Source organism: Phalangium opilio, unplaced genomic scaffold (genome assembly GCF_054372755.1).
Source record: "Phalangium opilio isolate 3A_F unplaced genomic scaffold, DU_Popi_V2 ptg000019l_1, whole genome shotgun sequence".
NCBI classification, from domain to species: domain Eukaryota; kingdom Metazoa; phylum Arthropoda; class Arachnida; order Opiliones; family Phalangiidae; genus Phalangium; species Phalangium opilio.
Window position 1 is genome coordinate 5,091,202 of NW_028324152.1, and position 8,288 is coordinate 5,099,489.

The following is an 8,288-nucleotide window of genomic DNA, read 5'->3' on the forward strand; positions in this document are numbered from 1 at the left end:
GAGTTACGAGCCTGCAAAGTTTATTTTCAAAAATCAAAAGTAACCTTCTAACAATAAGTGAGACAAAAAATTAGTTGACGACGATATTGAGGTAGCCTCAAATTTAAAGTATCCTTGTATGGGGAGCAAAGAGTACTATAACATATCCAAAGGAGATCCCAGTATCTCTTGTAGAACAAGAGTTATGAGCCTCCAAAGTTTAGTGCAAAAATCATAAGTAACATAATAAAAATAAGTGAGACGATACCAAAGTTGACGAACATTTTGCTTAATATCTCGGCCCTTGTTTGTCGTAGCTCAATGTTTTTAGTATGGTTAGATGGAGGACAATTTGGACTATAACATATCCTAAGGACATCCCCGTATCTCTAGTAGACACAGAGTTATGGGCCTGCAAAGCATAGTCTAATGCATTTCCTTTGGACGGGTTGTTTGTTTACGTTTAGCTTAATTACTCGGCCCCTGTTTGTCGTAGCTCAATGTTTTTAGTATGGTTAGATGGGGGACAATTTGGACTAAAACATACTATAAGGACATCCCCGTATCTCCAGTAGAAACAGAGTTACGAGCCTGCAAAGTATAGTCTAATGCATTTTCTATGGAGGGGTTTGTTTGTCCACGTATTGCTTAATTACTTGACCCTGTACTTTCGATTAAAAATAATAACATATCTTTAGTGTAGCGGTTATCGCATCCGCCTCACTCCCGGAAGGCCACAGGTTCGAAACCGCGAAGTTTTTTTTTTGCTTGGAACATGCAAAGACCTTTATAATTATCCGAACATTTGTGTCAAGGTCACATTATTTACATCCCCGTATCTCTGGTAGAACCAGAGTTACGAGCCTGCAAAGTTTATTTTCAAAAATCAAAAGTAACCTTCTAACAATAAGTGAGACAAAAAATAAGTTGACGACGATATTGAGGTAGCCTCAAGTTTAAAGTATCCTTGTATGGGGAGCAAAGAGTACTATAACATATCCAAAGGAGATCCCAGTATCTCTTGTAGAACAAGAGTTATGAGCCTCCAAAGTTTAGTGCAAAAATCATAAGTAACATAATAAAAATAAGTGAGACGATACCAAAGTTGACGAACATTTTGCTTAATATCTCGGCCCTTGTTTGTCGTAGCTCAATGTTTTTAGTATGGTTAGATGGAGGACAATTTGGACTATAACATTTCCTAAGGACATCCCCGTATCTCTAGTAGACACAGAGTTATGGGCCTGCAAGTCTGAAGAATCTTTATGTGCACACAAGTCTGAAGAATCTTTATGTGCACACAAGTCTGAAGAATCTTTATATGCACACAAGTCTGAAGAATCTTTATGTGCACACAAGTCTGAAGAATCTTTATGTGCACACAAGTCTGTAGAATCTTTATGTGCACACAAGTTTGAAGAATGTTTATGTGCCCAAGTGAAAAAACTTTATTTGCACAGGTCTATGACTTCTGTTTGTGAACAGGTCTTTGGAATCTGATTTGCTCATTTCTATGACATCTCTTTTTGCGCAAGTCAATAACATTTGTTTATGCACAAGTCTAAAACATCTGTTTGTACACAAGACTAAAACATCTGTTTGTTCGCAAGTCTAAAACATCTGTTTGTGCACAAGTCTAAAACATCTGTTTGTGCACAAGTCTAAATCATCAGTTTGTGCACAAGTCTAAATCATCAGTTTGTGCACAAGTCTAAATCATCTGTTTGGGAACAAGTCTTAACACCTGTTTGTGAGCAATTCTATAACACTTGCTTGTGAACAAGTCTATAACACCTGTGTGTGAACAAGTCTATAACACCTGTGTGTGAACAAGTCTATAACATCTCTTTGTGCAAAAGTCTATAACATCTGTTTACTCACAAGTCTATGACATCTGTTTGTGCACACGCGAGTGACTTCTGTCTGAGCAAGGGTCTACGGAATATTTTTGAGCACGGGTCTACGGATTATTTTTGTGCAAATGGGTATGGAATCTTTTTGAGCATAAGGGTTTGAAATCTGTTTGAGCATAGGGGTATTGAAAATGTTTGTGCATAACTCTATGGAATCTGATGTGCACATGTCTATAACATCTCTTTTTGCGCGAGTCTACGATATTTCTTTGTGCACAAGCCTGTGATTTCTATTTGTACGAAATATTTTTATGCGTAGGTGTACGGAATATTTTTATGCACAATTGTACGGAATATTTTTGTTCACAGGTGTACGGAATAATATGGTGAAAATGGATACCAAATATTTTTGTGCACAGGTGTACGTGATATGTTTGTGCACAGGTGTACGTGATATTTTTGTGCACAGGTTAACGTGATATTTTTGTGCAAATGGGTAAGGAAACGTTTTGAGCATAGGGTTATGGAATGTTTTTGTGCAGAGGTCAATGGAATATTTTTGTGTACAGGTATATGGAATGTTTTTGTGCAGAAGTCCGTGAAATATGTTTTGTGTACAGGTATATGACTCATGTTTGTGCACAAATCTATAGAATGTTTTGTACACCGGTCTAGGACATATGATTCTGCACAAGTCTATGGCATCAGTTTGTGCAAAAGTCTAAGGGATGTGTTTTTGCACAAATATTTGACATCTATTTTTTCACAAATATTTGACATCTATTTTTGCAAAAATATTTGACATCTATTTTTGCACAAGTCTATGGTATTTGTGTGTACAGGTCTACAAAATATGTTTGTGCACAAGTCTGAAGAATCTTTGTGTGCAAAAGTCTACGGAATCTCTTGTGCAAATGTCGATGACATCTCTTTTTGAGCAAGTCTATGAAATCAGTTTTTACACAAGCATATGACATCTGTTTGTGCACAAGTCTATAACATCGGATTGTGCAAAACCGTGTGACTTCTGTTTGTGTACAAGTCTGTGGAATCTATTTGGGCACGAGTCTACGTAATATATTTGTGCGCAAATCTATGGAATCTGTTTATGCGCTAGTCTACGGCATCTGTTTGTGCACGGGTCTACGGAAAATGTTTGTGCAAATTGGTCTGTTATATTTTTGAGCATATAGGGTTATGGAATGATTCTGAACAGGTCCAAGGCATGTTTTTGTGCACAGGTCCATGGAATATTTTTGTACACAGGTCTATGTCACATGTTTATACAAAAGCCAATAGAATATTTTGTGCATAGGTCAATGGAATCTTTTTCTGCACAGTTTAATGAAATATTTTTGTGCGTAGGTCTAGGGAATATTTCTGTGCAAATGGTTATGGAATAGTTTTGTGCTATGGGTATGAAATCTTTATGTACACAGGTCTAAGGAATCTTTATGTGCACAAGCCTATATAATGTTTTGTGCACAGTTCCATGAATTATTTTATGCACATCTCCATGAGATCTTTTGTGCACAGGTCTATGGAAACTTGATGTGCACAATTCTCTAGAAGGTTTTTTGTGCACAGGTCTATGACTTCTGTTTGTGCACAAAACTATGGAATCTGGGTTGAACATGTCTATGACATCTGTTGTACACAAGCCTGTGACTTCCACTTGTGTACAAGTCTACGGAATTTGTTTGTGCACATGGCTACGGAATCTGTGCACAGATCTCCGGAATCGGTTTGTACACAGGCCTACGGCATCTGTTTTTGCACAGGTTTACGGAATCTGTTTCTTTACAGGTCTACGGCATCTGTTTGTGCACAGGCCTACGGCATATTTTTTGAGCACAGGTCTAGGGAATAGTTTTGTGCAAATGGGTATGGAATCGTTTTGTGCAAATGGGTATGGAATTGTTTTGTGCAAATGGGTATGGAATCTTTTTGTAAACAGGTCTATGGAATCTTTATGTAAACAGGTCTATGGAATCTTTATGTAAACAGGTCTATGGAATCTTTATGTAAACCGGTCTATGGAATCTTTATGTAAACAGGTCTATGACTTCTGTTTGTAAACAAGTCTAAGACTTCTGTTTGTAAACAAGTCTAAAACTTCTGTTTTTCACTAGTCCATGGAATCTGATGTGTACATATCCATGACATCTCTTTTTGCGCAAGTCTATGACATCTGTTTGTGCACAACCCTGTGACTTCCGTTTGTGTACAAGTCTCCGGAATCTGTTTGTGCACATGTCTAGGGTATCTGTTTGTGCACAGGTCTACGGAATATTTTTGTGCTTAGGTCTACGGAATATTTTTGTGCACAGGCCTACTGAATCGGTTTGTGCAGAGGCCTAAGGAATCTGTTTTTGCAAAGGCCACTGCATCTGTTTGTGCGCAGGTCTAAAGAACATTTTTCTGCAAATGGATACGGGATATTTTTGTGCAAATGGATATGCAGTATTTTAGTGCACTGGTGTACGAGATATTCTTGAGCATATTTTCGAGCATATGGGTATGGAATGTTTTTGTGCAGAGGTCCATGGAATCTTTTTGTGTACAGGTATATACCATCTCTTTTTGCACAAGTTTATGACATCTGTTTGCGCGCAAGTCTATGACATCAGTTTGTACGCAAGTCTATGACATCAGTTTGTGCTCAATTCTAAGGGATCTGTTTGTGCACAAGTCTACGGGCTCTGTTTGTACACAATTATATGACATGTGTTCTCACAAGTCTATGGTATCTGTATGTGTACAGCTCTACGAAATATGTTTGTGCACAGGCAGGGCGACCACAGCAAAGCCTTGTAATAGTTATAGGAAAATAGGAAATTTATAATTGATTTGCAGGAAATTATAGGAAACTAGCTGTTACCCGCGGCATCGCTTGAGTGTAGTAAGAACTTCCATCTAGTATGGGTACATTTTACTGATTCGACTAATATTTTTGTAGCATCCTAGGAGCGAAGGCACTTGGCGTCGCCCATCGGCTCGTCGGGACATTTTTTTATTATTTACACGCAGACATTCTATAAAGAAGGGTTTTTTAATATCTGGCCGCCATTTGAAATGATGGCAACAAATCGATCCCGAAAGACCATTCAGCCCGTCTATAGGTTAAAGGAATCCAGTTTACTAAATATTTGTGAAATCGGTTGAAACGCGCGGACTTTCTTACAAAGAGAAGATTTGCTACATTTCTGGGCGCCATTTATTAAGATGGTAGCGGATTGGAAAAATCTTTCTAAGTACGCGCCTACTACTTACGAGTAACGTTCCTCCAAATTTTCAGCCTTCTGGGCCAAGCGGTTTGGGCTGGGCGATAATTATCAGTCAGTCAGGACTTTGATTTATATCATGAGTGAATCATATACTAGCTCCCTATAAGTTACTCAGCCACACTGGCCACTTTGGTCCCATTGAACCGAATTCCCATTCGACAGAAGGGGGGTTTTTGGGGTCCCATTCGACCGAACGTAGCCAAAGGTGCGATTTCATTATAGTCCCATTGGACCGAAGTTCTATTGAACTGGAAGAAGACATACTGTGTGGTTTTGCATTAAATATATTTTTAATTTCACAACTTATTGTTGTTAAAATAAATGTGAGTTGAAAATGAATTACTGCACTTATTTTAACTACGTTTTAATTACGGCGAACCTCACCTACCCTAGATTAACCTAACCTAATCTAACCTAACCTAACCTAACCAAACGTAACCTAACCTAACCTAGTTTGGAGGTAAAAAGATTATTTATATGAGTATTAAAAGCCCGCCTCTTACCACGAACAACTTATTAGCAATAATAGAAATATTTTGGAAAAGATGTCAGATAATTAATTGAAGAATATTTTGGAAAAGGTGGCAGCTAATTAATAGGAGAATATTTTGGAATAGGTGGCAGCTAATTAATAGGAAAATCTTTTGGAAAAGGTGGCAGCTAATTAATAGGAGAGTATTTTAGAAAAGATGGTAGCTAATTAAAAGGAGAATATTTTGGAAAATGTGGCAGCTAATTAGTAGGAGAATGTTTTGGAAAAGGTTGCAGCTAATTAGTAGGAGAATATTTTGGAAAAGGTGGCAGCTAATTAATAGGAGAATGTTTTGGAAAAGGTGGTAGCTAATTAAAAGGAGAATATTTTGGAAAAGGTGGTAGCTAGTTAAAAGGAGAATATTTTGGAAAATGTGGTAGCTAATTAGTAAGAGAATGTTTTGGAAAAGGTTGCAGCTAATTAATAGGAGAATATTTTGAAAAAGATGGCAGCTAATTAATAGGAAAATCTTTTGGAAAAGGTGGCAGCTAATTAATAGGATAATGTTTTGGAAAAGGTGGTAGCTATTTAAAGGGAGAATATTTAGGAAAAGGTGGTAGCTAATTAAAAGGAGCATATTTTGGAAAAGGTGTCAACGAATTATTGGAACCAAACCAAACCAAACCTAAACTAACCTAACCTAAGCTAACCTAACCTAACCTAAGCTAACCTAACCTAACCTAACCTAACCTAACCTAACCTAACCTAACCTATGCTTACCTAACTTAACCTAACCCAACCCAACCCACCCGAAACCAAAATATTAAAATTTTAATTTAAAATTTAAAGACATTGATGGAACTACCATTAAGACTGTACTTCATTTTAAGCACAATCTGTTTATTAATTCTATATATCTCTTGCCTTGAAAGGAATGAAAGTGAGCGTTTTAATTAGTATCACGAAACATTTACTTTTAATATTATTAACATACCTCTCGGAGATTCGAACCAACAACCTATCGCTTCGCAGTCCAACATTGTATCCACTACACCACCGAATCGCTGACGGCTACAGTATTTCAAGTTATATTCATGTATTTTTAGGGGCATATTCGGACGATTGGGATTTCGGTCCATCGGGAATGTAGCCATTGGGCTGGAAATCTAAAATCATTGCGGGATATTCGGTCGAATGGGATTTCGTTCCATTGGGAATTCGGTTGAAAGGAACGATACCCACTGGCCTAATGTATCCAGCGTTTTCTTCCCGCCAAAAAAGTGTTACCTATATGCGACCTACAGTGAGAGAAAATAACACTTCTCCCGGCGCTTACGTATTTCCGGTAAAAAATCGGAAAAGGAGATCAACCAATGAAACTTTGAACTGAAAGGTAGTTAGTATAAGCATACGACGTTTTAGAAATGTTGTGATTGTTTGCGGACGGTTTAGAGTCGTATCTTATCTTTGAAATTATTTTAATGGGTTAGTGTCGGCGCAATAGGAAGTTTTATTTTTTTCGTATTAAAATGGCAGAATTTTGGATTTTTTTTTGACAAAGCCCAAATGATAGAAACTCGTTGAAATTCAGACTTCAGAGCGTTGCCTACGGAATAAAAAATTTTATTCCGTAGGCAACATTCAGAGGCAGGAACTATTTATGGTGAGAGAACCAAACTTTTTCAAAAAATAAGAGCTAAACAACAACTAAATAGTCATCTCGAAAACCTTACTAAACTTTTTAATAATGCGTCTAAAGAACTAATAAAAAAACTTAAAGAAAGGTACAACCCATTTTTTACGAAGCCTGTTTTGAAACCAAAATTGTTTTTCAATAAGCAAAAGAATTAATGTGACGCAAAGAAGTCAAACCTCCAAAACCGTTAATACCATTTGGAACTATCGTCACTCAAGTTCTCGATATATTAATTTCAAAGCCCTAAGAGAGGGCACCGTCTACTATCACTTTCACCCGCCTCCCCTCCTCTCGACTACTATTCGGAAGAAAATGCTGGATACATTAGGCCAGTGTGACCAGGGAGGAGAGACTTGAGGTGTGACTGAGTAACTTATAGGGAGCTAGTATATGATTCACCCATGTTATATAGATAAACTTAAACTTAAAACACGATCGGAATATCTGAATCACAGAAGCGTTAGCCTGTATTGTAATTCCACGGTGGCTGATTGCTAGTAGCTAGTGGAAATCGGCATTACTTTCTGTCAAATTTCTGTTTTGAGTGATATATAACAAAATCAAAAGTGAGAGCGCGCAAAATATCTACAATTTCAAAAAAAAGGATAATTATCGAAGTTATAGGAACTAATAGGAAGACGTCCGAAAATAGGAAAAATTATAAAATTTAGGAAATGTGGTCACCCAGCACAGGTCTACGGAATATGTTTGTGCACAGGTGTATAGATTGTTTTTGTATACAGGTCTACATAATAACTTTTTAGCCTAAGTCTTCGGAATCTATTTGTATTATTGCATCCACTATGCTTTGCACGTGAAAACGACGGGAAGGCAATTTGAGTTGGACTGGGCGTTGAAGCAATCAAGATTAATACTTCTATAATAGATGGTTAAGGCCATGTTAGTTCAAACGCGGTAACTAATAAACGAGCAACACCACAAGACTTAAATGGAGGGCCTCCTTTTCAGTATAAGCAGAAGTTGATGAATTCTTATCCTGG